This window comes from Phyllopteryx taeniolatus, chromosome 4 (assembly GCF_024500385.1).
Source record: "Phyllopteryx taeniolatus isolate TA_2022b chromosome 4, UOR_Ptae_1.2, whole genome shotgun sequence".
NCBI lineage: Eukaryota > Metazoa > Chordata > Actinopteri > Syngnathiformes > Syngnathidae > Phyllopteryx > Phyllopteryx taeniolatus.
The window spans coordinates 24,147,764-24,173,454 of record NC_084505.1 but is presented as its reverse complement, the minus strand read 5'-3'; the positions used below and the strand labels follow the sequence as shown (position 1 = coordinate 24,173,454).

Below are 25,691 nucleotides of genomic sequence, written 5' to 3'. Positions count from 1 at the left end.
AGGAGGAAGTCGTCAGGCGCTCGCCACGGGGTTGTCACGACTTCACACGAGGGTCAAAATGTAGCGCTGAAACAATTATTCAAAATTAAAGGTTGAGGTTTTCCCATCGGAAATAAAGTTAATTCATACTTTACTTACTGTTCTCATTTTAAAATCTGTATTAATTGTACAGGAGATGTTTGAGGTAACATTTTAACATTTGTTACTGAATATAAGCAGTGTTGCCAGTACTGCGTTACAAAGTAAGTGTACAGTTTCACAGTAAGCCCTGCCCGTGACCAAGTTGAGGACAGATTATGATTTTTCTACTACATTACCATATGTTCATGGGAGACTATGACAGGTTCCTACTTACATTCAATTTGGAGACAACAGAATTGTCATAAACCAAGGACCTACCTGCATTCAGCAGCCAAAGCCATTCTTGTATCACAAAAAGTTCTTTGTCATCACAGCTGGACATATACCTTCCAGGTTGGAGAACATTTCAGTAAACACAGGTGATACAACTTTTAGCCAACTGCAAATTATATTCTGCCCGGGCAGCGATGGAGGCTGCCGCCCCACGTGCCGTTTGGCAAGAACTGAGCTCCAACCAAGCGAACTACGCTCCCATCACAAAGCCGCAGCGCGACACATCAAGAGACGTAAGCGATGGTTTAATGAAGTATCACTTCAGTCCTCCTGTCACAGTTTCATTTTATGCCATTTTATATTTATTCTCACAAAGCAGTCTGGTAATTGATTTCGTACTCACTTTATTTCGTGGTTAACGCGCAGAGGTAACATGGCATCCATTCCAACCAGACTACATTCTTCTTCGTCTCTTATCCATGCACTCCTTTTACATGGTGCTCCTTAAGGCCTCTTTATAACTCCCGGACTCGCACGGGCGACACCGCCCGCATTGCACACGGCACAAATTGTCGCCGCGCACAGAATGCTGTGGAGATCATCTCTCATGATTGGTCCGTTTCAGTCACATGCTGTGATGACGTACTCAGCTTTCCCCTTGCTTCCTCAATACCGCCATCTTTCAAATACAAAACCTGGAACCGATCGAGGAGAGGCTGTGCGAGGAGGTGCGGAAATATGTGTCTTTATGATGCTAGCACTAAAAATTACAAAGATGCACAAATGTCAGCAAACTCCTGGCGTGAAATTTCCACGGCGGTAGGTTTAGAGGTGTTTGAGTACCAGTGAAGGTGGAAACTACTACCGGAATTGGCCATAAAATGCAGAGGAAACTCCACCCTGTGGTGTCCTAGCCAATACCAGCCGTAGCGACACCCCCAACTTGGAGGAGAACTGCAGCACATTTTTAAAACAGCGCGTGTGGGTTGCGCTCGAGTATAAAGGCCAACTGTGCGCAGGGTAGCCACAGTGACGTAAGCCTTTAGCATTCAGACTTAGACACAATATACAGTAAGTGCTACTAGTTCTAGGGTCCTACCCCGTCTCCTGCCCAATGATTGCTGGGATAGGCTCCAGCACGCCCGCGACCATAGTGAGGAGAAGCCGCTCAGAAAATGGATGGATGGATACAGTAAGTGTAATGCCTTGTGTTACAGGCTACATTTGTGGCAATACTGTTAGAAAAACATTCAGTTGGATGTTAAAATGTCAGTAATGACAAATTGTTCCTCTAAAATGTGTTTGATTTGAGTGAAACCTATGCCATGTTTGTATTTCTGACCAATATTTAGTTCAAATAAAACATTATCACAATTGCAAGAATGATCAAGTTTGGGTGTTTGGTATCAGTGAGTTCTTTTACTCTACTCTTCTACTTTTCAACTGTCATCTAAAAATAAGTGGTATATCAGTAAAACCCCAGTTTGAAATCCAAGTTTGTTTATTTTTTTTTTTTACTTTTGAGTCATATTTAATACATCAGTAAATTTGCTCATCCAGTTCAGGGACCCAGCTAGCTGACTTCAGGCGAAAGGCAGACTACATACACCCTGGACTGGTTAGCAGTCAATCACAGGACACATAGAGACAGACAACCATTCACACTCACATTGTCACCGAGTGGAAATTGAATGCTTTTGAGGCAAATTGTTCCAGAAAAATATTGTTTGAACTTCAAATTTGGTTTAACATTCGGATAGTTCCACTTTAATTCCAGTTGCAGAAAAGCAAAACAAAAAAAAGATGTAACTGAATTGATTTTGCCGTCATTTATATTTAAGGAAGACTGTCAGCTTGGCTTCAAATGAAGATTTCTTTGCTGTTGTTCTCAGATGTTGATACAAGCTCACACGCCAGTGTGTTACGAAATGTTTAGAATCCAAACAAATGACTTGGAGAGAGAGCGCCGAGAGCCTTAATGAGCGTGATCCCACGGCCGCCGAACACTTCAAACGAAGAGGCCTGCTTGAGCAGAAACTGAAAATAACCATAAGATTATTCCCTTTTAAGCACGAGGGGTGACAAAAAAGGGAAAGAGATTTAATTGTGCGTGATGCACGGCGAGGAAAGCCTGGAGTGAAAAAGGTCATTGTGTCAATTTTTTCCAAAGGCAGAGGATTTTAGTCAATTACTAACATTCATTCGCAGTAATAATCAGGGCTCCTCTCGCAGGTCGCTCTCACAAAGTGGCACGTCAATGCAATGCAGAGAACATTCAATGCGCTTGAGCTTTTCACATTCAGATGAGCAGCGAATATAGAAACAAGTAGGGAGGGGAAAGTCCTCCTTTGTCTATTTAAACCGTCCCCCCCTGCAGGCATGCGCATTTACAAGGAAACCGTTATCATTTAGTCTCTGTTGCGGATCAAAATGTCAAGCTCCACCGAGAACGTGTGCAACGCTGTGAGGCCAAAAGTGCAGTTTCACAGCCTCAGGATGCAGCAGTGAGGGGAGGGGATAATTTACAAAAAAATAACATTTGCAAATGCACAAATATGTCTAATTGACCTGGAGTATCACTCAGTGTGCGAAAATTGTTTGAAATCAATACGGCGAGCGAGAAGGATGGCCTTGAAGACTGATTAAAGAGGTGGATGACGGTGCCACGCCGCTTATTTTTTCCCGAGGTGGCATCAAGCGGCGTGCGAGAATCGGGATGAAGGGAGGAGGTGGTCACGAAAGGTCAATTAAAACTAAACGGGTTGTAGCCAATTTAAAAAAAACAAAGAAGAAAAATAGTTTTTTCAGCTCTCAGACCAGCAGAGCAGAATTATGCCACACTTTATTAACTACTTTATATTGATGTGGAGATTTTGAATCACAGAAAGTTATTGTTGTCAATTACAAGGTGTTTTTATATTTATTTATAAGCATGATAGTTTTTGTAATATTATCCCAGAATGACACACTTTTCCCTCCTTTTGTAGAGTGTTACCTTGAGATGATTGGCTGGGAGAAAAAGGGGTGGGCTCTTTGAAGTCCCACTTGGGGTTGTCGACTTTACTACTGCACAATGACATTTAAGTAGACAACAGATGAGTGTGATTTGAATTGATTTCATTGTTTTCCATTTCGGATTATGCAGCTTCTATAAGTGAGGGAGAACCAGTAAAAGGAAAAAGCCAGGCTTGAGCAGGATTTCTTTAAACTACTTTTCAGCCGGCACTATCAAGGTGGAAGGAGAGCGTGGAATTATTCCACCGCACATGAATAGGGCCACGATTATTCGCGTCCAACCATTCATTTTCTACAACGTATTACGCTTATCCTCATTAGGGTCGCGGGTGTACTGCAGAAACACCGCAAATTTCCACCATACAGAGCCTACAGCTGTGGTGGGCCCAGAACCAGGACAGGTTTACCGGTTTGGCCAAGTTGTGCAAACGTTATCTGGCTTGTCCCAACGGCAAGCACATGGAGCAAGAGGAATTTTTTTTTTCTGGCTGGAAGTACCATCATGCCACAGCGGTCAAGCTTTCTTCTTTTGTTCTAATGAGTATGTTCTGTGTCAATTCTGTATATGAGCTGTCCACTGTCTGTGAAGATGTGACTATAGATTATTGTAAAGCAGTTCCTCTTTTTGTGAATTATTGCGCGGTCTGGAAAAAAATATTGATGTTATCAGCGACTAGCCAACGTCGACTCGACTTTCATCACATTTAGTGTTGACTTTAAAAAAAAAAAAAGTCGGGCAACCCCTGCGTGCCATGAGAGAATTTTATCCAGCATATGACCCACAAATGTTACGTTGGCCAATCAGATGCCAGAAAAAAAAAAAAAAAAAAAAACACCCAAAAAAATTCAGATGCCTCCATTGTAACCGATTCCTGAACATAATGTACACCTAAGAATGGAAATTGACACAAATTGTATTCGTTCTTTTGAACGAATGGAAAAGTGTGCAGCTTGTATAACAGTATAAATCTACTGTGCTCTCAAATCAACTCAACACACACTCAATAATGTCTAAACCGCTGGCAACAAAAGTGAGTACACCCCTACATAAGTATAAAACAAACACATGAAAACTGAGTAACTGAGCGTAACTGAGCGTACTTTCTTGCGGTGCGTGACCACATACTGTATTCTTACACTACTGCGCATACTTATTGATTGTAACCTCATATGTAGGCCCAGTCGTCAACCGAGGAGCCCCTATGTGAAACCTTGGAGGCCACATGAAATAATACATTTTGATTAAGAGTGTTATAAAGTATTCGAACCAGTGTTAAATACACAGTCTAATACATGAAATCATGTAGCACATTTCAAATGGCAAGGCAAAAAGCAAAAGGCAAAAAAAGTCTATAAGTGCCAGTAAGCAAATGAAAGAATTAAAGTATCATGACAATGGAAAGGGGCACAGAAAAGGTGATAATGTCCCTAGACATGTTCTGTTGTTAAATACAGTTTAAATACAAAAGCTCACATTGCACACTTTAAATAATGCAAGGAAAAAACTGAACAAAAGTTTTGGAGAGTTGTCTGTCACCCGAGTGTTTCAATTTTACCAAAAGCTCTGTTCTTAAGGACAATCAAAAACATTTGCGTGTGGACTTAACACATGCTAAAAAAAAATTTTTTTTTAAATAAAATCATATCCAACTAGGCCTTAGTATGGTCCTCGGAGGATAACAAAAATGTCCCCAGTGTGCAACCCAAAAAGCATGCACAACTAAACTTGCTAACAAACCCTTCAGCGTCTGCATTCAACAGCCACTATCTTCGAAACACATTGCTACTGATATAGTATACAGATACAAGGTTCATGCAAAACCTTGGTCACAATAATTTAATCTACTGAATTGCACAACAATCAAAGTAGAATATATCATTTTCAACTCCCCAAATATTATCATTATTCTCATGTTTACGTATTTTCCCAGAAGTTTAGTGTCTCATTTTCAGTAAATGTTATGTTAGCCTACGGGGGAGTGCCCACGATGAGTTTGCCCACAAGTGCAACAAATGATTGACACCTTGTCAATCACGCCCTCTGTCTCTTATGGGTTGTTTTTCATCAGGTGGGTGGTTTCCTGTATATCAAATTAAAGGCACAAGATGGGACCAGTGACAGCAGATTTCTCTCTTTTTGTTATTTTTACAGATTACAATATATATTTCATGTAACTGCTGTAAAGTCATGATGACAATTTTAACAAATATGACAAAAAGTGTTTTTTGGGGGGGAAATAGCAAATTCCCCTTTAATTAACGTCAGATTATTATTTTTTTTTTTTTTTTTTTTACATCTTATTTTTAACACCAAATTATTAAAATAAGCAACTCTCGTGCGTATGTTGTGCGTGCGTGTGTGTGTGTGTGTGTGTGTGTGAGAGAAATTAAATTAATAAGAAATGAATAAAGGTTTTGTTCCATTTTGAAAAGTATCTCAGTTTGTGGGTAGTTTGTCCCAGTGGAGTTACTGTACGACTTCAGGTAAGCACACCGTGTTCTCCGTGCATTTTCTAAGATACCAAATGTGGTTCCTCGCCCTTCAAGAGCTACCTAGATTGCATTCGCAATTAACTCCACTCAGAAACACACAGCGAACTGACCTTTACCGTATTTACGTCACACCAAGAGCATCCTCCCTCCCTGTCCAGCTGCCTTGTGGGTAAAGGACCGGAGCGGAAGCGAGTTCCTCCATCCGACACGGTGACAGCTCCTTTGCTACCCTTTGACCTGCGAGGAAGACAAAACAACATCAATGGTAATTCTCCCTTCAAACACATTAACTGGGATGAACCGGGTCCCAGCGAGCCCCTCACAGCGGACGCATTGATCGCAAGAAATCCATGAATAAATTTAGCACTAATTGATTTTTTTTTTTTTTTTTTTTTTTTACCTCCTTCTCTCTTCCTTCTCCTCCTTAGAAATGCATCTCTAATTCTGAGAGAATGGAGTGAAAACTGTACTGTAATTTCCCAATTTAAACACAGCTGCAAAATATTCAACGGCGTCTTAAAGAAGCAGGAGTGCGGAAGATTTTTCCTGTGTAGTATTTATTCATTTAAGTCCTCTAAATATGTTTTAAAAATATGACGCAACACATTTTTATTACTACATATTAGGAGCATTTGTAGGTTAAAGGTTTTGGGCCTTTTTTTAACAGTTCCTATTTGTTTTGGGAAATGCTCACTGGTTGCCCAAGCCAGAGAGTTTCTGTTAATTCATTATTTTTGTATCTTTTTTTTTTTTTCCACAACCTAACAGCAGTCAACAGGAGCTCTGCCATCAAAACAACACGTGATAAATTACTGTGAGCAGACTGAAGCAACAGGGTCAGAAAGACACAGATTGGACCACCTTTTAATTGCTTTTGGTGAGGATGTAGTTAAGAAAATGATACTGCACACTTTGCCAGTCGAAAGATACCGTCGACACTGCAAAAATGCTAAAAAAAATATATATATTTTTTTTTAAAGTATGGGTAGACAAAGTAAATAAAGGTTGCAGAGTGGAAGAGGATGTTGGGAATGTGTGAACACGAAGAGGCAAAATAAAACCTAAAAAAAGGGTTTGAGATTAATTACCATTTCCAGTCTTAACTGTAGCACTTTCAAGAAGGTTTACAGTCAAATACACACAGGAAAAAAACATTATAGAAACACAAAAAAAGTTTTCAAAATTTAAGTATGAATGTAGTATTAGTCTCCATACTTTACTGTTCAATTTGTTTATAGAGCTGTGTTTTTGTTATTATATAATATATATATATATATATATATATATATATATATATATATATATATATATATATATATTATTATATTATTCATATATTAATAATTTGTTAACTAATGAAATTTAATAAAAATAAAAAATAATAATAAATTTAAAAAAAACAATGTACAACAGAGTGTAAATTCTATTTCCATGTAGGGATTAGAATTAGTGATGATAATAATAATAATAATAATAATAATAACAATATTTCAGGAATGCCATTCATAGCAATAATATAAATACAATTTGTAAATTGCCACCAGAATCAGCTGCTGTGACTTGGTTACCCCTGGATGCAGATTCAGGTATCATACTGCCACCTACTGGTCTCCCACTGCCACGAGCAAATATTCCCTCATTGAGCTCCTTGTCAATAAAATGATTTTGTATTATTTCAGCGAGGATGACATCCGAGGGAAGCGACAAGCTTGGGAGTTGCACATTTAGTTCAACATGAAATGACGGATAAGAACCAGGAGACGTCTTCATGATGCTGCAGATGAGATGCGATCACGTCTCAAGACTCTTATTGCTCAACCATGCAATGAAACATAAAAAGCATTGCGATTTATTTGAATGGAAGAGTCGCATCGATATATCATAGTTGGGCGCTACCGCTGTAAATAAATAAGAAGTGGAACATCTGGGATGCCCAGGAGATACACTGAAAGCCCATCAAAATAATAACACAGGTACTATTATGATATATTTATAAATATGTTATAAAGTGTTTAGAAAATAATGAAAGTTAGGGACGATGGTCACAGCATGAAATTGGGATTAATGAGCTACGACCACTTTGTGTCAAGAGGGCTTAGCGTTGTTTGCTCGCTATTTGGCAAGCAGGAGGTCTCTTCTGAGTGTGTTTTCTACAAAGACTTTTGAAATATTCTTTTGGAAATAATGATAACTTGTGTATGAACAATTAATACGCATATCCCTGTTGTAAAGTGGTACCCTTTAAAGACCTATTTTCATGATTTTTCCAGCGCCTTAGAATCCTTGGAAATTAAATATCTATTGAACTAAAAACATCCGAAGACTGAATGTCAGAAAAACAACAGAAAGATGCTCTTAAGGCGAGATGAAATACAATTTGGTTTCATAATAGACGGAGAAGATTATGAAAGGACTGCTTTTGTGGGAACCATATTTGGAAACTTCAACGCAAAATGGATGCCACGTGCTTCATTATAAAGACAGTAGAAGTATGTGATTTCTCCCCTAATTGTTACAAACTGTGACATTCTTGAGGTTTCGAATTTTCAAGTTCTTCAGCGAGTGCCCTTAATGCTTTGTTTCTCCATCTAATGAGCAAACTACTGAGTTGCATTTGCTGTAGTCGGGGGGGGGGGGGAATAAAGTTGAAATTTCAAGCATTTTATCCAAAATTGCAAACAAAACAATTTCTCAAACTCTGAAAGCATTTTCAAGAATTTCAAACCCCAGATAGCACTGGAATAGTGTTTCGAGTTTTTTGCCCCTCTCTCGTGTACAGTATCTATTAGGTAACCCAAATATTACCAACACTTTTCCGTACAAATTCTTTGTAATTACTAGATATAAATATTGTTAAACGGAATTTCTCCCTCATCATCACATTTGGACATCTTTATCCTCATTAATTTATTCCATTTTGTTGCATTTACTTACTCAACTGTAGCATCTGTGAAAGGTAAAAAGATTTTTTAAAAGGTTACGCCTTTATTTGTCGAATTGTTTTTATTTTAAAAATGTTTCTTTTTTTCCTCTTCTCTTCAAACTCTCTTCAGACAGTGTCTTACACTTTTGTAATCTTTTTGTACATTTGTTAAATACAGTTCAGTTGTATTTAACTTATGTACAATACACTTGCATTTAATCTTTTAGGACATCGAGGGAACATTTTTATTTGACTTCTATGTCCAATACATTTGAATGGAATCATTCAGAACTGTTTTTATTTTCTATATTTCAGCGCAGTGTTACAGTGTTTTACAATAACATTAAATATACTTTTTAGGAATAAAACCTCTGCCTCGTTTTTAATGAACACTCGAGTCTACTGCTAGACTGCATTTTAATGTCAGTTATGATGGTGGTACTTGGAGACCCAAGTATTTTTTGAGGTGCTATTTGGTGTAAAAGGTTTGAGAACCACTACTTGAGATTATGTAGGTGTACCTAATGTTGTGTCCGTTAAGTCTATTTGCTATTGAACATACAGCACAGTGAACTCCAAGTTTCTGTCAGACTATCTAGCCATCCATCCAGCCAATTGCAGGGCACATATAGACAACTATTCAGACTCAAAACAGTGAGGAATTAAGCAAGCAAGCACGCGGAGAACATACAAACTCCGGAATCTAACCGAGAACATCCGAACTGTGAGGCAAACGTGCTAACCTCTAGGGAGGCGTCCTCTATTTTTCTGAGATTATTCATCCCTGCAAAACACACAAAGTAGTTGAGGTTCATTGTGTTTGCCATGTTTAAAAACCTCCCGGAGGCTCGGCATCTGCCGCCATGCCGTGTCCACAACTGGAGGAGAGGAGGCGGTTGTCACTTTGGTGAAGCAGCCGTGCTGGAAGACGGCCGGATGACGCAATCGCAAAGGTTGCGGGGATGGCCTGGCCCGGCCTGCCCGCCTGCACGCGCGTCGGCAGATGGGCCGGCGTGTCGCTGCGTGTTCACGGCCAAACGAATGACCCCGCAGATGTTTAACGTCGAGGCCGGCCTGTCACATGCAAAGGCAAGTGCACACAGAGTACACTCTGTTACCGCATTAGGAGCAGAAAAAGGCAATCCCAAAATAACCATCACTCAAGCACACAATCGAGAGATGCAATGACCTCACAAGAACTTTTAAAAGTCCTCTGAGCGCCATATTACACATATGAAAAACAATGCATCATTATTACAGTGAATCTAAAAGTCTACACGGCCCTGTTCAAATGCCAGGTTTTGAGACCAAGCTGAACCACTTTGAAACTTTTTCCACCTTTAATGTTACCCATAATCTGTACAACTCAATTACACACAAAAATAATCAGGATGGATGAAATCTTTTAGTGAGGGGAAGTTTCAAAAAAAAAAAAATAACTGCTATTGTCTCATACCTTGAGATTTGGCTGTGTTCAGAATGAACAATTGCATTCAAATTTATGCCAAATGGGAGTTGGCACTAACGAGCCATTTAAAGTGCTTCTGATTTACTCCAGCTGTTTTAGTAGGCTTTTCTTGTTGTTTTGTAACGATTCATCTTGATTTCATTTTTGTTTCTATCACAAAAACAATTATTTGAACAAGGGAGTGTCGGCTTTTTATATTGACTGTATGAGTATTTGTTGGTTAAATGTCAAATTGTGGTCATTTTTTTATTTTTATTTTTTTTTTTATAACAGTTGCTCTGAGGTTTTTATTTGGCTGTAGAATTGCATGGTAGCCTGGATCAAATGTTCTTGGAGGCTGTTTATGGCTCATGAGTGTTCTCACAAATTGATGTTGTGCAAATATTGCCAGATAATTTGGGGGCAATCTAAAGGAAAGGCACAAAAATATGGCTATTCTTAAGTATGCTTTCATAGGTCAGGAACGGGTAAAAGCTAAATATTCAACAAAAACTCTATTCATCCCTCACCATCAGATTTTGATTTTTTCTAATATATTCCCTGAACTGCATAGGGCACCAGTCGCTTAAGGTGTTTTTTCAGGGTATACAGTAGCACATTTTTATGAAAAATATGAATCACATTTTAAACTTCACGGTCAACTTCAGCTTTACAGAGGCCATGTCTTCTCTGCAGTCAGTGCGTGTTGGGAGGTAAAGACTAGCGCAACACATAGTGATCAGTCATAGTAAAGGTAATTACAGCCACAAACTGGTTTTAGTGAGGGACAAAGGAAGCATTCTATGTGAGGTGTGGCACTTATTAATGTGTGAAGTTAACATCAGTCACGCGCTTATTCCGCCCTGTTGTGTGGAAAGCAACGATCACGGGTGGACAAGGATTTTTCGCCTTGAACTGTGCCGAAGACGTCAGCTTTACAGACACTGCAGGCGACGTGCGTTGTAAGGCATTTATATGAGGTGTGACGCTTAATTATTCAAGTCACTCAGTTGATTCATCAGAATACTGCGTCTATTAGAGGTCAGTATTTGAGGAAATAAATACAATCTAGAGCCAGGTCGGCGAACTCTTGTCTGCTTGTCAGAGCAATAATTTTTTTAACATTTTTTGCCCTGTCACTGTTCTGTATAACGGCACCAACACGCAATGAGGGAATTAAGTCGATGCGGCAATTTTCCAGTTATGGAGGTAGTGTAAGATTCGTAAAAGAGGGATGCCGTCTGTGTGGAAAGATATTTTGTAATGCTGGGAAAGGGATGTGAAGTTGAAACTCCTCACTCACTTCTCCCACCATTTAGTGTTGAAAAGAATCATTGGTATATCATCCTTCTTTTGCTGGGTTCTGTTGATTTTGCGGTGTCTTTGCGTGAAAGAGGTTGCTCGGAATATCATTTTTGGCAGATGTTGATGATTTATTAGCATAAAGTATACGGATCTTTAAGCAAAGAGTTTCTGGATGTTTGAGGACATTTTTGAGGTCTGCTTTCAGTGAAAACCTGGCCAGATAAAATGCAAACACTCGGACGGATTGAAGCCATCACAACATATCAGCATAAAACCACTGGAGCCTTTTTTTTTTTTTTTTTTTTTTTTTGCCCTCTGCATTTTTCAAACACAGTCAATAGATCTAAATATTTTACGGTGCCGCCGTGGCTGATTTATTGTTTGATGTTTCAGAAAAAAGAAAAAAAAAAAACTTGCACGGAATGAAAGCGGCTTCATTAAAAGCAGAAGACCCCCCACCCCACCCCACACCACTCCCCATACCCACTAGCCTCCCCTGAATGAACGAGACCCCGCCATAGGCTTTGAACATGGAGTTTAACTGGGATATTGATCATTCTCTTTCTTCTGTGACAAAGGCCACCAGGGACGCCGGGAGGTGTCGGCGGATAAAGGCGCGCCGCCAATAATACCAGTGTGTGTGTGGGTGTGTGTGTGTGTGCGTGTGTGTGTGTGTGTGTGTGTGTATACAAGGTGAAGCTGGGACATTCTTAAAAAAAAAAAAAGTCAATTTCTTGACTTCTAATGTGTCAAAAAAAAATGAGAACCTTTGTTTGAGACTTCGGTACCTCAATAGACCTTTGTTCAGCCAGCACCAAATGATTAACTCCTCCTTCAGTCCTTTTCTCCGGATTTTTGCGATTTCTTTTTTTCTCGCCATGCTTATTCCAAGAGAAGAACCAGCCTTAAAAAGTGTCAAGGGAAGAAAGTACGCAAAGTACACAGACTCACATTTAAAGCAGTAAAGCGCTAGCATTCTTCGTTATAGCTCGAATCCGACTGGCCAGCACACATTAACAAGAGTTAACAGTACAATGGTTAATGTATTTTATCACTTGGATGGCCATTGAAAATGTCTTAATTATTAATTAAGGTTTTATGATTGCTAAAGTCTGACCCTGGACCAATTTATTTCCTATAGGATTTTATTTTATTTTTTTTATCCAAACAAACCCTTTTCCAACCCCTGACTGGTACCCCGAATATGTTTATCAACTTTATTTTTTTTTTTAAAAAGGTATGTAAAAAAAATTATTTCTTTTTATACAGTCGTATGAAACTTAATTTACCTCAGTAGATCAATTCAAAAAATGAAACTTAAAGCTTTACTACACAGGGTGAAATACTGTATTTTTAAGTTAAGTCAAAAAAATTGTTTTTTTTTCCTCTCTTAAATTGTGTTGATTATAGCTTACGGCTAACGGAAACCCAAAACGAATTTAAAACTTGTTTTATCTGTTATATTAATATGTAAGAAGCTGCTCAAGAGCAATATTTTAAATAATATTTAGGAATCACTTTTACTATACCTACAATTAGATTTTGTCTTAGGACAACTGCATGTTTCTGTATTTTGTGCATGGATTATTTGAAATTTGATGGCGATGACAGAAAATGTCCTCCAAATCTGGAATGAATAAGCGGACTATTCCCAGGGAGGGCTCACACAGTGCTAGTTAAAATGTCTTTTTATTGACAGGCACTGCATGATGGGGGCCCATCAGGCCTTTGGTCGGGAGTCTGGGCAAACATGCCGAGGTGGCGCAAAAAGAGGGGGACGGCTGTCCTTCATAGATATTCTACGCGCTAGCCTCACCCTCGGCCGCCCTGTCAAGGTCTGCGCGCCGACCTCCAAGGGAGCCCTGACGGGGGTCACGGATGACGCCTGCCGCCTCGCTGCCAGACGTGACAGCGCAGCTGGGCCGCTTAATGACAGAAGCGGCCCTGCTCGCACCTGCCCACCCCGGGCAGGGCTGGCAACCTCGTGAGAGGAAGGGGGAGGACGAGATGCCGCCATGTTGGACGGGCAGATGTTCGGGACACGACGGAGACAGCTGCACAGTGGGGACCCCTCTCATCTCTCTTCTATAATTGAAAATCATGTAAAAGGTCAATTGTGTGATACTGTCTCTGCAAGAAGAATGTGACAAAAACAATGCATGACAGTTTTGCCATTTAAATGCACATAAGGGAAGATGTGAGGGCCATCTGCTGAGGGAAACCTCATCATGAAGTTTATTAAGCAGACTGTTGTGACAAATGGACTCCAAAACAAGAAAGAATGCAGGGGGAGGGATGAAATAACACCGATCCCAAGCTTATCAACATGTGATTAATGTCAGGCCACTGTGAGTCCGCCGAATACCTTCACGGGGGCGATCCTCGTCTTGGGTTTCAAGTTTGATGAGAAGTGGCAGTGTTCCAACCTCCCCTCTGCTGAATGTACTCTCCATTTGTGGTCGTCTTTAAGCAGAACCAGCTCCGGAACTGTCACAAAACATCAGCCTCTCTGGAAGTCTGCAGAGACGTCCAAGCAGTCGCGGCAGATTACAGCGGACAGCAATGAGGACTTGTCAAACTCACCAAACAGGTAAGTGAGAAACTAGTTTTGTCTTAGTTTTGCATCGATCTGGGAATTTTCCAGAGGCGAAGGTAGTATTAGAAGCCTTTTTCAGGCCACCTGGATTTTTACCATGCCACTTCTCTGTATAAACGGCACTGACACTCAATGGGGGTTTAAATCGACCCTGTAATTTTCCCTCATCTGTTGTATCAAAAGCCCCTTTCACACTACCTGTAAAACCCAGCATTATCCCTTTCACCCTTGTTGTTCTCTATATGGATCACTGGCATGGAAGAGGGGGATAAAGTCGACCCAACAATTTCTGGATTCTGAGGTAGTATCAGAAGCCCATTTCCTACTGCCTGTAAAAGCCGGCATTTTCTTAGATATTCCCCTGACGCTCCTCTGTATAAATGGCACTGATGCAGAATGGGAGAACAAAGTCGACCAGTAAATTTTCCAGCTTCAGAGGTAGCGTGAGAAGTCCCTTTCACACTGCCTGTAAAAAAACAACTGCATTTTCTCAAGTTTTCCCAGGTCACTGTTCTGTATAAACGGCACAGACCTGGAATGGGAGAGGTCGGAGGGGGACACGTCAATTCTCCAGATTCTGAGGTAGAAACAGAAGTTCCTTTAATATTGCTTTTAAAAGCCAGCGTTTTCCTGGGTTTCCCCATGTCACTCTTCTGTATAAAGACATTGACATGGAATGGGAAGACCAAATCAAAATGGAAATTTCACACACTCACAAAGATGTGTAGCACTGACTTCCAGTTCTGTTTCTATGGTCATGATCACATTTCCGTCTTTGCCATCCTAGATGTTGATACTGACTGAACTGAAGTTCCGCAATATTTGTTGAGACTTTATAGCTGTATTTTTCCTTATGAGTTTTGGGTGAGTTTGGAAAATGAATAAACTTTAGGGGATTTAACTTGCATGGTCCACAGTCATAAAACTAGAGAGGATGCCTGATGGCATGCACTTTTGCATTTCTATTTTCGTTAGAGCATCGTTTTTAATATGATGATTGTCACAGTGTACACACTTGGAGCACGGCAGAATGCACATTTCAAAGGCAAGACAGCTCTTGGGCTTGCTGAACTTTTGCTTGTTATCAGGAGCTGAGAGTGAAGTGGAGGGAATTGATCTTTTGTCTAGCAGAGGTGCGTTTCACCCCCCCGCCCCCCAACCCTGGGCTCTCATCCTTCCTCACCGCCCTCCCTCCCTCCTTCGCTGCTCCCCGCACGATGGCTGCCTCTCCTCCAGCTGACACTTGTCCTGCCACTGCTGAGAGAGGCATATGCGGAATTGCTGACACCGGGATTGATCCTTTCTCTCTTTTTTAAAAGCTCGGTATCAAACTCCTGGAGACTACTTGCAGACAAAGGGTGGGCGGAGAGGCGGGGCACGAGTCAGTGGAGATGGGGTGAGAGAGTGAGGGGGATGAAGGATATTGTCAACACCCATTGTGTTATCAAACTAACCATGGTTAGAGATGAGTAGGAAAAGAAAACACTGGATTACAACTAACTTGATCATGCTACAGCACAACAGTGAGGTACATATAGAATGAAACAAAATAGAGTGAGGATCTTCTTCAAAGCCATCCATCCACGTTCTATAGTGCTTGTTTTCAATAGGGTCACTAGGGTCTATTACCTGAAATCATTACACTTACTGCTTTTTTTTCCTGGTGCGTTTATTTGTTTTGAGTGGATGACGCAACTACTCTACTCAAAGGACGACCACTGCTTGAGGAAATACTCGTTGTATATGTTTGGGATATGGCTGGATGTTGGCATTAAATATGACACTTCCACATTTAAGGAGACATATTTTCATTCCCCCCACACCCCACAAAAATCACTATTGAATCGTTTTAGAATCGAATCATGTATTGATTATTGATCGAAAAATCACCCCCCCAACACGATTAAATTTTTTTTTTTTTTTTTTTTTTACCACTTCCATGCATTTATTGTCATTTGTGAGGGATGGACTTCAATCCCTAAACTGCATATGTTGGTAGTGAGTGTATGGTATAAAGTTGGTGTACAGAATTTGAGACCACAAAATGGCAAAGTTTATCATTGGCCCAACACTGCGTCTGCCAGCTCCGGCGGCACAAACATGGTTCCAGGTGGAATTTATTTTTTTCGTCCCGGCGGAGTTTCGAGGCAGAAATTTTGTGTTGACATATTTTTGAAGCTGACTGAGCCAAGTTATTCTATTTTTTTTCCCAGCCCTAAAAAAATCAGGAACATGCTTTTATCAAAAAGACAAACAGAATTCACCCTCTTTTTCTACCCTCGCTGAAAAAAACTGCTTAGCGTGGCCATCTACTGCTTGGCTCCCGCTTATTATTGCCGTCAAGAGCAACTAGGAGTAGAGATACTTATTGAGCTCTAACTCTAGAATAGCAAGTACAAACTGTGAAGCTCACATCGCCTTAGTTTTGGTTTCTAAAACAAATCCATACGTATTTATGTTCCTACAATGGCAAATTTGTACGTAAGTCGGAACTCGTCGAAGCACTTAGCTACGCTAACGCAATAGTAAATTCCCAATTACAGTCAATATTTGTGTGAAAAACACGTACCGTATGGCAACATATTCTCACACCAACTAGTTCTTTGTACACCAATCACAATCTCAAAACATCGTATGCTGGCACTGTCGTAAACCAATGATCCCCTGTAGCACTGCCCTCTTAGTGAAGGCAACACTTTCGAGACACTTCTTGTATTAGGTCTATTTTATAAATTAATTAAAAACATACCCCAAAGAGCATGTTGTCAGAGGCTTCTTATGACTTCTGTTACGTTTGTTAGGCCAGTGGATTTGTGTGGATGGACTGGGGCATCTTTACAGTTATTACTGTGTGGTTATTGGCATTGTGAAGGGTGGGGGTGTAGGAGGGTGCGGGGTTATGGGGATGGGCAGACAACGGGGGGACGTCTGGCAGCAGACGCGATAATTTGCAGGTTAGCCAATTTCAGTGGGTTGGATGGCCCGATACCCTTGGTAAGCATCGGCGAGCGGAGCGGGGCAGAGGCACGCTGGAGGAGACGAATCAAGTTTAATAACAAAGGGTTCTAATTGCCCCCCGCAACCTATCAACCTCCTACCCCCCAACCTACCCCCCACCGCCCACCCCCACCTAAGTTCTGAACTCTAATTACGGTGAGAACACAGCACACTGTCACCCAATATTAAGTTGTCGAGGAGCCGGGCCGAGATAATCGATAAACACTAAGTTGCGGCGAGAGCGCGGAGAATGAAAGCAATGACGCTCCTTCTGTTCAGTGGGAACCGGCAGCACCCAAAGCCCTCCTGGCTCATGAGAATACTTTTGGGATGGTCCGAGGATGATTGCGGGGTAATAATCCTGAGCACACTCCCCCCCTCGTCGATAGAAACACTCAAATACTTTCATGTGAGGAGAACCCCAGCACAACTGCTGGCAGCACCTTCCCAGCGGGCCGCCTGAGCACCCGTGTGTCTTGAGTGGAAAGGTGAACACGGTCACTCTAATTACAGGGGCCCCGACTCTCTCACACACTCGCCAGGCATAAGTAAAGACAGGCCAATTAGGGCGAGCGGGAGATAAGGGAAGTTTTATTTGTATACTAATTAAGCCCCTGATGAAATTCAAAGGGGAGGCGGTCGGAAAGGGGATCAGGGGAGGGAGCGGGTAATTGTGTGTTTGAGGAAAGGTTGCTCTAGGTGCAGTTATCTGAGAAGCACAGCCTTGAGATAGTTGCCCCCTAATCCCACGCTGAGCCCACCGCCGCGCTGCAAGGTCTCTCATAATTTGATCCGTTACGTACCAAACGGTAAGCTCTGACAGCAAGATCATCAGCGGCGTTTATTGCTTATTTGCTGGGAAACAACCAAAAACGTCATTGTACTACTGTCGTTTACACCAAAATAAGGACGACGGTTGCACAGATAGTTTGTAAAAAAGAAAATAAAAAAAATGAAAAGTTTATGAGGTTAAATTAGGTACATATTCTTATTTTTGCATTCTGTTTCCATTGACAAAAGTTGAAGGACACCAAAATAACCGATCCGTAGAATACCGCGAACTTGCGGCATGGTAGATTCGACCGCACCGCACTCCAGTCCTTTGACTGGTGGACAGAGAATCGTCAGTCCTGTGGGGCAATTTACGGATTGCAGGCAGTTTACCGTTCCAAACCGTACTGAACTGGACCACTGGGTGGAAACATGGCTTTAGAGCAATAACATCCAATCATCCTAGAAAGGTTTGCTTATAACACAGCAGGCCGGGAGAATTGAGTGTTACAGCTCGGATATTATCCCTAAGGACGGCAGATTGCCAGCTTGGCTTTGTCCACCCATTCGGTGGTTATGCTGGCTTTTACAGGCAGTGAGAATAAGGTTTGAAATCAATTATAAGCAGTATGGCTCCTTTGTTTCCATTGACAAGAGTTTTGAAGGATACCATTGACCAACAGATCTGTACCCTTGCGTTTTTTTTGGCACTCTTATGTAGTCCAGTGGTTGAACGGGCTTCGAGACAATGCATTTCTCTGATTGGTCAATAGAAAATGACAAATTCCAAGTGCCGATTTAGATGGCTGACGCGAGGTAAAGGTTTGTGTTTACCCTTTTAAACTGTATTGTTTCAAACTGAACTTTCAAATTGACGTATCCTACAAGGGCCCAAGTCTTTTTCGTTACGCCCATGCTGTCGTTGCTGTTAGAGAAGTCAGCAAATGCCAGCACACCTAATAGCCGCAATTCCTTCAGGTCATGTCCTGTATAAATCCATTAAACAGCCACAGATCCGAGAGAAGCGTCACTTATTGCGACCACCTGAAGAAGTCGTCATTAGCAGTCAACCCTGAAGCAGTCCTTTAAAGATCAGCCGGGCTATTCAATCGCGAGGAGTGTTTCATCCCTTATTAGAGATTAGCTTCACAGAGGCACCCCTTGATCCGTTGTCACAGTAAGCCATGTTGGTTCGGCTATCAAAGCTAGTTCCCCAACAGAGCTTTTCAAAGCCACCTCTTTTCCCCGGGCCCTCCAAAAAGACCACATGCGGCAGCTTCTTGAAAAAAAAAAAAAAAAAGAAGCCTGGCACAAAACTCGAGAAATCTGCGAATTGAGGGATCGCAGCAGGAGGCCTGTTTTCACCCATTTCTTCGACCAACTTTTCCATCCGTGCCTCATCATTGTGCCAAAGCTCTCTCTACTTCAAATTGAATTTGCACACGGGCGGATAAAAATATTAATGATGTAATAATTCCAGCTCACATTGGTAGTGTAATGTGTGAGTGGTAAAGGGAATACATTATGTCCCTAAACGCTCACGCTCCAATAAAAATGGCATTTTGGGGTTCAGGGCTGCATGACTAGATTGTTATGCGATATTGTCTTGACACTTTGATGCTTTAATGCTGACTTTGAACTATTCCCACTGTCACGCACACATTTTTCATGTCATTTACATTTAACATCACCACACCATGAGAAAAATAACATTTAGCCGCGACCGTTTGCGAGCTGATGCGCTCGCCGGAGAGCCAGTCGGGGAAGATTTGAATAATTCATCCACGTTAAACCCATTAAGAATATCCGTGTGGACACCTTTTTTGATGTTAAAGACAGTGTATGATCTCGGGGTGCTTTCAAAATAGCTCGGGCTTTACTTGGGGTGCTTGTTTTCCCCCCCAAGCGACAAAGATCAACTGGCTCTTGTGCTAATTCTGCAGAAGTGTACTGTACAGAGAAGTCTTTGCTACAACTGGCAGGCTCCAACCCCAATCAGCGTCTCGATGCCTCTACGGCCTCAGATTGCTGAATCACTCGGTATGTCTTTCAGTAGATGCATGTTGTAGGGTCAAATTACTGCACTTACTGTCAAACGACTTTGAGAGTGTACTTCAAAACTTGGACTTCTACCTCAAAAGTTCATCAGCTTGAGAATTACTCGCTGCTTTTTCATATGAAATTAATGTTGTTTACTCATTTTCTGCAAACACATCAGTTCAATCTTCATCCATCTGATAGGTCCTCCTCACCCCTCCCCAATATATATTTGTAGGTGATGCAAACTCAAGCAACAACCAGCAGCTCAAACAGAGCTCCGAGGAGCGTAAATCATCAAAAATCAGCGAGCACTCCGAAGTGAGTACCAGACAAGCGTCAGTGTAAGCATTTGAATGAAAAGTAATTCAACACAATGCACGTCATGGATGGCAAAGAGAGACAGGCCGTTGTCTCCTGCAGCACGAGAGCTGTCAAATTTTTGCATGATACTTACTTGACTCTTCAAGGCCTATCGCCGCCCCCACCCACACACACACACGCACACACACAAAGAGTGGGGGGGGTCAAGAAGCGCAGAGAAAGCAGCCACTCACCCTCAGGTCTTCTCCAATGCCAGACATTGTGCGCTGAGGGTACGTTTACATGAGCGCGACCAAGTAAAACGTGTCTGTGAAAAGTTTCACATAAAGACGACAAAGTTGCAAAAACCAATGAAAACACTGCAATCTCAATGCCAGGCCAGTAGTTGCCCATGCTACTCTGTGCATGCGGACCAAGTACTTCTACCAGGATTTGTCTTCAGCCTTTATCTCAGTGATTCTCAAAGTGTGGTACAAGTACTACTAGTGGCACGTGAAAGAATCATTGAATTAAATGTTCAAACTGTGCATTTTACCGTGGCTTAAATCTTTTTTTAATTCAGTACATTTGTTTAGTAGTTAAATTTATGTCTGTTCTATTTTACTTTGAAGTACTGCATTTCAATTTAATCTCTCGTTTTCAAGCATTTAGGTAACATTTTTTATTAAACTTTGATGTGCAATAGCCTACATTATAATTGAATCATTATATAATTACAGTTTTTGTATTTTCCTATATTTAAACGCAGTGTGAATGCTCAAACTATGCATAATTATACAGTGGCTTACTAGTGCTTATATTAAATGTACTTTTTAGGAATAAAACCTCTGCCTTGTTTTTGATAAACACTACCTACTAAGCTACTGTATTTTCATGTTGGTCATTATTGTGGTACTTGTCAAGCAATTGTTTTATTTATTTTTTTGAGGTGGTACTTGGTGTAAAAAGTTTGAGAACCACCACTTAACTGAAAACCATTTCCTGCTTCAGAATTTAACATATGTAAGTAATGTGGCATAAGCAATATCACAAAAGCAGCACAAACAACACAACAATGCATCAAGGTTTTTAATTGCCTATAGATGCCACAGGGTGACAGCCAAACATTTTTTCAATTAGACAAGGCTATATGGCCTGACTGAATGAAGCTCCTCCCATCACGTGAGATGCCACAAGATGGCACCAAAGCAATGTTTTTATATAAGACATGGCTTTGGCCTGCACATTATGTTTTTCAGCATTTAGACATAAATGATGGCTGCGTCATTTGCAAAAACATTCACGATAAGATGCCTTTTCAAATTTTTTATTATCCATTTCCAGTTGATATACTGTAAATGGTCCTTCACTTCATTTCCATCCATCCATCCATTTTCTGAGCCGCTTCTCCTCACAGGGGTCGTGGGCGTGCTGGAGTCTATCCTAGCTATCATGGGGCAGGAGGCGGGGTACACCCTGTACTGGTTGCCAGCCAATCGCAGGGAACATACAAGCAAACAACCATTTCGCACTCACATTCACACCTACGGGCAATTAAGAGTTGTCAATTAACCTACCACGCATGTTTTTGGGATGTTGGAGGAAACCGGAGTGCACGGAGAAAACCACTTCATTTCAATGGGGACAATTTATTTGCCATATTAGTACATTTTTATAATTCATTTATAATTAAGTTATCAACTTGCTCACAGAACAAATTAAACTCATACGGGGGCAAATGAGCCATTGCTCACCCGGGCCCTCTAGTACTGGGCCATATTGAGACCTCACAAATCAGCGAAATTCCATTTTAATTTTATTGATGAATAATTTTCTTCAGTTTTTTGTCAACAAAGCTATTTCTTCTGATGAAAACAAGATGAATAAAAACAAAAACAAACTATGGCAAATCAAAATGACACTTTCATCACCAAATAAAAATGAGACAAAATCCAATCAGATCTAATTTTGCCCTGTTGAAGGTGGAGACAAGCTAGAAATGTATCCAATCACAACTACTTTAGCCATAACTGTGTGGTAAGCCGGGACAAATGCTGTAAAGACAAAAGAGATGATTATCCACCCAATGCAGAGGAAAAAGCAGCTTGCACGTCTTGTCATCAATGGGACTCCACATGAGCGATGACCTCACATGGACCCACAACACGCAGCATATCATTAGGAAGGCTAAACAGAGGATGTACTTCTTGAGGAAGCTGAGAAGATTTGGAGTTCCCCACAAACTGCTCAGCAACTTCTATAGATTTATAGTGTAAAGCATCCTGATCACCTCCATCAGAGTAATGTAGTGTACATGACAGGGAGGTTCCCCAGCGTGTCATTAAAACTACACAACACATTTGCGGAGTAGCCTTCAAGACACTACACCACATTTATAGCAACTATGCCACCAAGAGGGCACAGAACATTATCAGAGACAGCACACATCCACAACACACACTTTCCAAACGTCTTTCATCTGGCAGACTTTACAGGAGCGTCGCGGCCAGAACGAGACTAAAAAAACAGCTTCCACCCACACACCAGACTACTGAACAAATGACATCACAATCTATGAACCGCACTGTGCAATATTTTTTCATTTGTTATTCTGCTGACTTGAATGTTTACACTGTGTAATACCTTTTGCAACCTGGCATACTTGAAATCGAATGCCTGCATCTTTGCACATTATATAAATCTTTTTTAGCTTTCATTATTTAAAATTGCTCTTTTTTATCTTTTATATTCTTTGTATAAGTGGAGGGAGACTAAGAAAGGAAGAATTTCATTGCTTAGTGCTACCGTTGTCTTTTTAGTGTGCATATGATAATAAACATCTTGAATCTTATACTCACATCGACAGCGTGAATCCGATTTGTCTGTTTGTATTGCATTGCCAGATATGCGAATCATATAAGATTTTATTCAGTGTAGATCCAGACATGTAGGCTCCAAATGTCAAGTAAACAATGGCAGAAACTGCATCGTTTCCATCAGTTTTCACTTAAAATCGTTCTCGTGTCAACATTCCCTAAACCACCACATATACTCCAGGGTACACTTTACATGACCACCATCAGAAGGTCTCGAAAAAGCGCATCTACAAATAAACATATGTATGGCCCTCATTCACAAATTCCTGCAAGCGCAATGAAACCAACAGGGACCAAACAGGACTGAACCAAGCCTTGTGACCCTTCAACGGTTCCTAGACTAGTTATTAGCCAGAGGCCATTGAGGAAGGGGAGGGTGGGGATGCGGGGGTCTCTGGAGAGCATCCCACACAAGAGCCAACGACAAGCCCCGCACAGAAAAACTGCCAGAGAAGCACATTAAAGATAATTAGCAATGAGACCACTGACTGCCCCATAGCTTCGTATCCCCCCTGGTTATCTTTACCCATTTGTGCTTTAAGAAGTATTTCACCATTACAAAGATGATAATTTCATTAACTGCGCAGTGGAAAGAAACCAACAATAAACCCAGTGCACGTTTTCAGGTTTGTCCCAATCCAGCGTTAGCATTCTCAGCTAACATGCCTCATACTGAAGAGTTAAGTGAACCTAAATACTCAGCTGTTCTTCACCTAAGCAACACACACCTAGACAAAAAGAGGGACTTAAAAATGTATATGTTATCAATCTATGCTAACTGGCCAAAGCCGATTTACCTTTAAGAATATCTCTTTTAGCATTCAAAGATAATTGACCTCTCCTTGTGGAATATTTCTCCTAAAATGTAGCCGACCAAGTTACACACATTTATATGCCTATAGCGCTAGATTTGCTTAAAAAAATGTCACTTTAAGTATTATAAGGCAACTTTAATCTACCTGTAGAAGAGCAAATTTTACCTCAAAATATCAGTTAGCACACTAAAATAACTTGCCCCTGCCTCTTGAAACAGAGTTATCGAAAAACATGTTACTGTTAGCACTAGAAGGTAACCATCATCTGCCTGAATAATCAGATTTAACCCAAAAATGTCCTTCAGCATTCAAAACTAATTGACCACTGTATTTTGACCCAATTTACAGTGCCTCAAACTGTACCTGTTAGCAACAAGGCAACTTTCATCTTGTGAACCAGATTTGCCATGAAAAATGTATGCTCTTAGCATTCTATACTCACATATATAGCAGGATTTACCAAAATAATTTAGCCATTGTTTTTCCTATGCTAGATTTCTTTTTACCAGAATATATATTTTAGCATTCTGGAATAATGTTAATCTGATTGTTGACCCAGATTAACCAGCAAAAATGTAACAGTTAGCAACTCAAGATAACGTTCATCTCTCTGTAGAACCAAATTCACACCCCTCAATAATTTGTTAGCATTCAACGCTAACTTGCCACAGCTTTTAGAACTCTAGAACCTTTATATTATTAGCAATCTAAATTAACATGAAGAATCAACAAGACTTTAACCTGTTTCCGTTATTTAGCTTCACGCTATCTTCGCTCTGCTCTTAGAACGGAATGTACCGCAAATATTTTCTCTGAGCATTCAAAGTAACCCACCCATCTGTCTGTAGCATGTATCACATTGTCAATTCTGCAGTTATACTTATCGTAACATATTCTAACCTTGGCCATCAGCATTCTAAGCTAACCGCCCTCTGTCTATATAATCATGCATAGTCTGGCAGACCATGAGCGGAGCAGCGACACGGCACTATTATCCCGGCCCTTTAGCCATGTTCCTCCCGTCTTAAAAACAAGGTAGTGTAATCTAGAACGCATTTCAGAGCAATTAAAAATTCTCCGGCACAATTACTTATTCCCCGCGGCGCGGGCTCGCCTCAATCAGCACGCTCGTGTAATGGGTTTACGGCCTTGACGCGCCCAAACATGTCCTGCCTATCTGCCCGCTGCTCTTCTCAAGGCTGCGGTTATTCATCGTGGCTAAAGTCGATAAATACAATCACCGGTGCTCTTAATGCTAATTAGTCTTTGAGATAATATTTATGATTTCATAAGCGCATATTTCTCCAAAGGCTACGGCGTTGTGGCCCCCTTTCCGTTGGTCGTAGGCTGTCTTGGATATAATCTATCTTTAGGGAAACGCGAGGCCAGAACACAGGCAGTAAATACTAATAGTACTTAGAGGGAGCTTTGCGGGGCTTTACTGAGCCGGGCCGCACAAGCAGACTATTTTATATTGTACTTTTATAGCGAACATCTGTATGATGACTCGGACTCTCTTTCAAAATGGGAAAAATGGGTTCTCAAAAAGAAACATATGTAAATGATTCACTGTAGCATCTAAAATAACAACCCGGCTTTTGTTTTAATTCAAATAATAATAATAACTGAGCGCCAGTTTGAGTTTACAACATAAACACAATAATTTTAATGTTATCTTCAATATATTTTATTATGTTTAGTGCAGAATGCTACATTATCAAATATAAAGTAGTATTTTTTTTTCTAAAGTAGCATCATA

At 40.8% G+C, this 25,691-nt stretch overlaps 1 long non-coding RNA gene across 2 annotated transcripts in view; it reads right to left on the bottom strand.

Annotated features, from left to right (window-relative positions):
- The window catches only part of LOC133476865 (uncharacterized), an 81,561-nt gene that overhangs the window by 42,291 nt on the left and 13,579 nt on the right, over positions 1 to 25,691 (bottom strand). Inside the window, exons 2-3 of one of the 2 annotated variants that reach the window (XR_009788171.1) lie at positions 5,973 to 6,099; positions 4,230 to 5,450 (exon numbers count right to left, since the gene is read on the bottom strand). This is a non-coding gene — a long non-coding RNA (uncharacterized LOC133476865). Of the gene's footprint in view, positions 1 to 4,229; positions 5,451 to 5,972; positions 6,100 to 25,691 lie in introns of those variants that run through there. The other variant, XR_009788172.1, reaches the window with a different exon arrangement.